The sequence below is a fragment of the Trichechus manatus genome, unplaced genomic scaffold (genome assembly GCF_000243295.1).
Source record: "Trichechus manatus latirostris isolate Lorelei unplaced genomic scaffold, TriManLat1.0 scaffold00035, whole genome shotgun sequence".
NCBI classification, from domain to species: Eukaryota; Metazoa; Chordata; class Mammalia; order Sirenia; family Trichechidae; genus Trichechus; species Trichechus manatus.
Genome location: NW_004443971.1, coordinates 4,990,546 through 4,998,026, shown reverse-complemented (window position 1 = coordinate 4,998,026; position 7,481 = coordinate 4,990,546).

Below are 7,481 nucleotides of genomic sequence, written 5' to 3'. Positions count from 1 at the left end.
AACTAGTACTTAGCAAATACAAGATTTGAAACCCTGTTTGTCCCCAGATGAAACGCTCTTCCTGGAGCAAAGCACTCCCTCTCCCGGTGCCCTCTTTCCTAGACTCCCAACAAAGCCTTCACCCGCAGGGCTTGGGGAGTGATGGCTGAGGCTCTCTGAGTGATGCCAGCCCCTCCCCCAGGCCCTGCCGGGCGCCTTTGCCATTCCAGAACACACACGCGTTTCATCTATAAGGATACCTTCTTTCCGAGAAAGGATATGTCTCCCAAGTGACCTCTCCAGGTAGGTGGAGAGAAAGTGTGATAAAAAGCAAAAGCCGTGTCCTTTGAAGATAATTCATACATTGGCCAATAGATGAGATAAAGCAGCTGGAACTTCAGGGCAGGCTACAAACAACTCCACATTAAAGGCATCTGTGTTTAATAAAACTAATAAATCAAATACTGTTAGCTGGCGCCTCCTGGCTATGTTTTAGGCCTATAATTGGTGCACATGGATAATATGAGAACAAAAGGCACCGAGTCAGCAGAGAGGCCGCTGACCTCTGATGAGCCCCACAGGTATTCTCTCCATGATTTGTTTAGGGAAGTTTATCAAAAGTAAGAGTTCCCTTCTTAGAAAAGTGTCCATGAAGGGATGGTCTGCCCTCTCTCCAGAGATCTGCAAGGACAACTAAAAAGCCAGAGAGGCAGGCAGAGGCAAGTTGGACGGGGGAAAGATTTAACATCTATTGACTCGTGCGTTTGCCATATGCTGGGCACTTCCTGTGCATTTCCTAATCAGTCCTCCCAACAACCCTGTGAGAGCTGGCATTAGCCCCTTACTGCAGGTGGGAAAACTTAGGTCGGTTAATAACTTGCCCAATGGCAGAGCTGGTTGACTTCAAAACTAGTGAAAAATGTTAAAGAAGCTTCAGTTATTCAACCTTGAGAAGATAGGACTAAAATAATATATAATAATAAGTAATGTTTTTCATATAATATTATACTATATATTACATTTAATATAGGTTTTAAGTATAGAAGGAGGTAGGTTTAGACATCATTGCAGGGCTGTTGGACCTAAAAGGAGGTGATAGAAATCCCTCACCTGGGGTAAACCTGAATCCACCAGACAGCTGGGCACAGGAATGTTGTAGAAAGGACATTTGACTGGGTTCCTTCCCAGGCTCTGGCTCTAACAAATAGCATGACTTTCAGCAAGTAACAACCTGTCTGACCTTCAATTTGCTTTATAAAATGAAGATAGTAAGAACTAATTTGTAATATTTGGGGAAAGTGGTAAATGAAATGATGTATGTAAAATGCTTGGTAAACACTAAAGTGCTATCAAGCATAAACCAAACTAAATCCATTACCATCAAGTCAGTTCTGACTCACAGTGACCATGTAAGACAGAGTAGAATTGCCCCCATAGGGTTTCCAAGGCTGTAAAACTTTATGGAAGCAGTCTGCCACATTTCCTCCTGCAGAATGGCTGGTGGGTTCGAACCACCAACCTTTTGGTTAGCAGCCAAGCACTTAACCACCAGACCCAGGGCGCCTTCCTATCGAGCATAGGGAACTGTTACTACTCTACCTTTCTGGAAATTTTATATGTGATACAGCCCAGAGACAGGGGCATGGACTAGATGACTTACTATGGCTACTTTTGACCACTAGAAGTAGATGATTCAAAGCTTGGGACTGAAGTCAAGCTGTTTCTAGGGATCATTACCTTTATAGTTTTCAGAAAACCTCAGCCTAAAATAGAGATCCTATTCCTTCCCTTTCCCAGCGAAAGGTTTCAATGGCATGTGCAGCTCCATCTCTGTAGCAGAATTTGAGAGTTGTGGAACAGGTCAAGGTTAGCCTCTTTCTGCCAGGAAGGAAGACAATTAGGATGAGGGCTTAGGGATTTATAGTACTGAAGGAGTTCATGATATGGGGCTAGGAGAAATTGTCCTTTTGCCTCAGAGGCCATTTAATGCCATGTGATGTCAGGCCTTAGTTTCAGAGGCCAGCCTTTTCAATGCACACACACACACACACACACACAGAGAGAGAGAGAGAGAGAGAGAGAGAGAGACTGTAGCTTTAGTTATAGCACACTGATTAAAAAGGGACAGATAGTTTGAGGTCCAGATCCTATTCCCCACTCTTCTTATAATTTACCAGGTAGGCACTAAGTTTCTTAATTTTCCATGTCTTAATTAATATTGTAAATAACTATCTCCTTTAATTAAATGTGAGATAGTATTAATAACTGATTATCAATAATATGCAATGTCAGCTTCATTCCTTGTAGGATGTTCATAGGGAGGGCTGTGCAAGCTGGTGGGGAGGGTTGGCTAAAAAACTTAAAAAATATAGAGTACAAGAATATAGAAATAGATGGAGATATAGACATACTTAGCATTATGAATTATAATAACAAAGCAATCTGAGATATTATCTGTACTTTGGTTTTCTAATGAGAAGCTCCAGGTACTTTATAACTGTTGTTGTTAGGTGCTGTCAAGTCAATTCTGGCTCATAGCAACTCTATGTACAACAGAACGAAACAATGCCCCGTCCTTCGCCATCCTCACAATTGTTGTTATGTTTGAGCTCATTGTTGCAGCCACTGTGTCAATCCATCTCATTGAGGGTCTTCCTCTTTTTTGATGACTCTATACTTTACCAAGCATGATGTCCTTCTTCAGGCACTGGTCCCTCCTGATAACATGTACAAAGTGCATGAGATGAAGTCTCCCCATCCTTGACTATTGAGCAATCTGGCTCTACTTCTTCCAAGACAGATTAGTTTGATAGGTTTCAGTGGAACTTCCAGACTAAGATAGACTAGGAAGAAGGACTGGCAGTCTACTCCTGAAAAAATTGGCCAGCGAAAACCTTATGAATAGCAGCAGAACATTGTCTGATATAGTGCTGGAAGATAAGCCTCTCAGTTTGGAAGGCACTCAAAATACAACCGGGAAAGAGCTGCCTCTTCAAGGTAGAGTCGACCTTAATGACTTGGATGGAGTAAAGCTGTCAGGACCTTATTTGCTGGTGTGGCACAACTCAAAATGACAAGAAACAGCTGCAAACATCCATTAATAATTGGAACGTGGAATGTATGAAGTATGAATCTAGGAAAATTGGAGGTTGTCAAAAATGAAATGGAATGCTTGAAGATGGATATCCTTAGGCATTGTTGTTGTTGTTAGGTGTCATTGGGTCAGTTCCAACTCATAGCAACCCTATGGACAACAGAATGAAACACTGCCTGGTCCTGCGCCATTCTCATGATCATTGTTATGCTTGAGCCCATTGTTGCAACCACTGTGTCATTCCATCTCATTGACGGTCTTCCTCTTTTTAGCTGACCCTTTAATTTACCAAACATGATGTCCTTCTCTAGGGACTGATAACACGTTCAAAGTACGTGAGACAAAGTCTCAACCTTCTTACTTCTGTGGAGGATTCTGGCTGTGCTTCTTCCAAGACAGATTTGTTTGTTCTTTTGGCAGTCCATGGTATATTCAGTATTCTTCACAATACCATAATTCAAAGGCATCAATTCTTCTTTGGTCCTCTTTATTCATTGTCCAGCTTTCCCATGCATATGAGGCGATTGGGGAAAAAAAAAAAAAACATGGCTTGGGTCAGGCACAGCTTAGTCCTTAAAGAGACGTCTTTGCTTTTTAACACTTTAAAGAGGTCTTTTGCATCATATTTGCCCAATGCAATGCGTCATCTGATTTCTTGGCTGTTGCTTCCATGGGTGTTGATTGTGGATCCAAGTAAAATAAAATCTCTGACAACTTCAATCTTTTCTCCATTTATCATGATGTTGCTTAATGGTCCAGTTGTGAGGATTAGTAGCTGAAATGGATGGGAATTAGCCATTCGAATCAGACAATCATAGGTCTACTATCTTGGAAATGACAAATTGAAGAGAAACAGCATCACATTCATTGTAAAAAAAAAAAAAAAAATTACAAGATCTATCCTGAAGTATAACTCTGTCAGTGACAAGCTAATATCCATACACCTGCAAGGAAGACCTTGTGGGAAGGAAGGCTATATGACTATTATTCAAATTTGCACACCAACCACTACGGCCAAAGATGAAGAAATTGAAGGTATTTACCAACTTCTGCAGTCTGAAATTGATCAAACGTGCAATCAAGATGCATTGATAATTACTGGTGATTCGAATGTGAAAGCTGGAAACAAAGAAGGATCAGCAATTAGAAAAATATGGTCTTGGAGATCAAGATATGACGTTGGAGATCGCATGATAGAATTTTGCAAGACCAATGACCTATTCATTGGAAATACTTTATAACTACTTCCTTATCATTCCCTTAATACCTCCGTCCAATGTCCTTTCAATTTCTAATAGGATAATAGCACTTTGTCTTTTTGAAAGAGTTTGGCTATTTTGATAAACTTTCTCACGCAAGTCAGAAAAATTCTTCATAAGATTGATTAAATCACCATAAGTGACTGCATATATTAAGGAGCCCTGCAGATTAAAGTTCAAATTAGTATCAGGAAAGATATTTTTTGGTTTCCTCTGGATGGGAGACTTTATCTCAGATTACATGGAGCCACTACTAGAGGGTTTTCTTCTTACGCAACTCCTGGGCATTTTGTAGAGCCTGCAAAGATGGAAGTGGCAGAATACCTCAGCCAACCTCTTTAGTATTGACAATCATTATCAAGCACCCACTGATACAAAGCACTGTGCTCAGTATGTGGTGTGAATAGCTACTTTACTTCATACTTTCCCTCAAGGAGTTTAATGTCATAATGAGAAGGTAAGACGTTTCAAGTCACAAATGGCAAACCAAATGTGCCTGACAGCAATGCCTCATGAGTGTGATAGGATGAGAAAGTTGTAAAAGTTCAGAGGAAAACACCACAGAAGGATTTGAATTTGAGCTAGGTTTTGAAAAGCAAATATGATGTAGAGATCTGGAGGAGTCAGGGCGGCTAATCCAGGCAAGAGAAAAATCTGGAAAAGTGTGTAGGGGCAGGAGTACCACCAGCTTATTAGAGGTCTGTGAGTGGGTCTTTTTGGCTAGAGTGGGTGATTTGTAAAGAAGAGATAAATGCCATGGCCACAAAATTTTCATGCCACAAAAAACGAAACCGTTGTTCATGCCACAGACAGGTGCAAAAAGTATATAATGATCTCTTTCTCAAGTAGTCTCTGGTCCAAAGAGGACAAGAGACATATGGAATGGACATGGACTCAACCCACTGTGTGAAGTGAACCCAGTAGAGCCCAGCCTAGATCAGCAGGCTTCCAACCAGCCCACAGATAAGTGAGTAAGAAGTGAATGTTACATTTTCCTATAATTTAAACTTAATTTCTACTCCACCCCCTCATTTTGTCTGCTGTAGAAACTGTAATCTAGTGAATTCTAGGTAATATCCCTCACTTCAAGGTTTCTTCCCCATAGTTACTGGTTATACTTAGTCAAGAGCCCTGATGACACAATGGTTAAGAGTTTGGCTGCTAACCAAAATGTCGGTGGTTTGAATTCACCAGCTGCTCCTTGGAAACTCTATTGGGAAGTTCTACTCTGTCCTCCAGCGTCACTGTCTTAGTTATCTAGTGCTGCTATTGGACAGATACCACAAGTGGACAGCTTTAACAAAGAGAAATTTATTCTTTCACAGTCTACGAGGCTAGAAGTCCAAGTTTAGGGTGCCAGCCCCAGGGGAAGTCTTTCTTTCTCTGTTGGTTCTGGGAGAAGGTCCTTGTCATCAATCTTCCCCAGTCAAGGAGCTTTTCAGTGCAGGGACCCTGGGTCCAAAGGATCTGCTATTCTCCTGGCTCTTGTTTCTTTGTGATATGAGGTCCCCCTATCTCTCTGTTCACTCCTCTCTTTTATATCTCAGAAGAGAATGACTTAAGACACAACCTAATCTTGTGGATTGAGTCCTGCCTCATTAACATAACTGCCTCTAATCCTGCCTCATTAACATCATAGAGGTAGGATTTACAAAACACAGGGAAATCACATCAGATGACAAAATGGTGGATAATCACATAATACCGGGGGTCATGGCCTAGCCAAACTGACACACATTTTTGGGGGACACAATTCAATCCATAACGGTCGCTGTGAGTTGGAATCGACTCGACTGCAACAGGTTTGGTTTTGGTTTCTTATACTTAATCTAAGTAGTGTTCTTACATACCCCCATTGGAAGCCAAAGGTACTTTCAGGTGTCATTGCTTGCGTCTCCAGAGTTGTAGGAGATATGCGTTGGACTGTAGAAGGTTGTTGGTAGGTACGTCAGCTCTTCACATGAACAGGCTATTACCTTTTTTCCATGTGACTTCAGCACCATGCTTGTACTGGTGTGGCATTCAAGGTTTGGAGATCTCCTCTCCATGAGGCTTCACCTAGGGATCAAGGCTCAAGGACCTCTGCTCTCAGATCTTCAAGCCTATCTGTGTATTCTAGCATCTGCCCTTCTTCCCTCTCCCCAAGAAACAGGGCACTGGACCCATTACAGACACACATGTGGATCTACACTCTTTTCCATCTGAAACAGCATCATCCCCAGCCTGGGCAAACTTAATCCAGCGTGCAGATGTGGGGTCATCTGACTCATCAACTCTTATCTTTTGAACTCACTGTTTGGCCTAAATTTTGTGCGTGTCTTCCGAGTTTAGTGTTTGATGTTCCCAAATCCTTGGTCCTTGCAATTCAGCAGCCTTTGCTTTTAAGAATCTTGCCTCTCTTGGTAGTCTGAAGATGCAGCCTCATAACATCTCTCTCACTACAAAGACCCAAGAAAACAAGTGACTCAGATAGATGACAACTTTGGAGCCTTGATCATTAGATGCAAGGCTGAAGTATTGGACCAAGTGCTAAGTGGAAGGAGAGACTGTACAAAAACAGCAGACTCAGAGAATTACAGATCGCCAGCACTCTGCCAGCCAAACCTGCACAGCGTAGCCATATTGAGATAAAGCAAGCAGCATTCCCAGCCAAAGCCCTCATTACCTGGTGCAGCCAAACAGGAGTGACTCTGCACCCAAGTCCAGGCCAGGAAGGAGTGCTCCTTGCCTTACTAAAGTTAAGTGCACTCACCTCACCCACTGTATCCACCCAGCCCCCTGTTCCAGAGGCCCGTGGACCTGCGGTGCCCCCCCATCACCGTCATTTATCCTCCCTCCACCCACCATCATGGTCCGGCAGCACCCATCACTACCCTGCCCTCTGAGCCGGGGGCTTACAGACCAGCGGCACCCACCCCTTCAATCAGCTACTCAAGCCAGGACCTGCAGACTGGCGACGCCCACCTCTCCGCCCAGGCACCAGCACCAGAGGCCTGTGGAATGGCAGTACACGCTTCTCTGCTTAGCCACCCATGCTGCGGGCCTGTAAACAAGCAGCATCCCATCTTCCACCCACACAATGATGCCAGGGGCCCATGATCTGGTAATGCCCACTTCTCCACCAAGCCACCCATGCTGGGAGCCTGTGG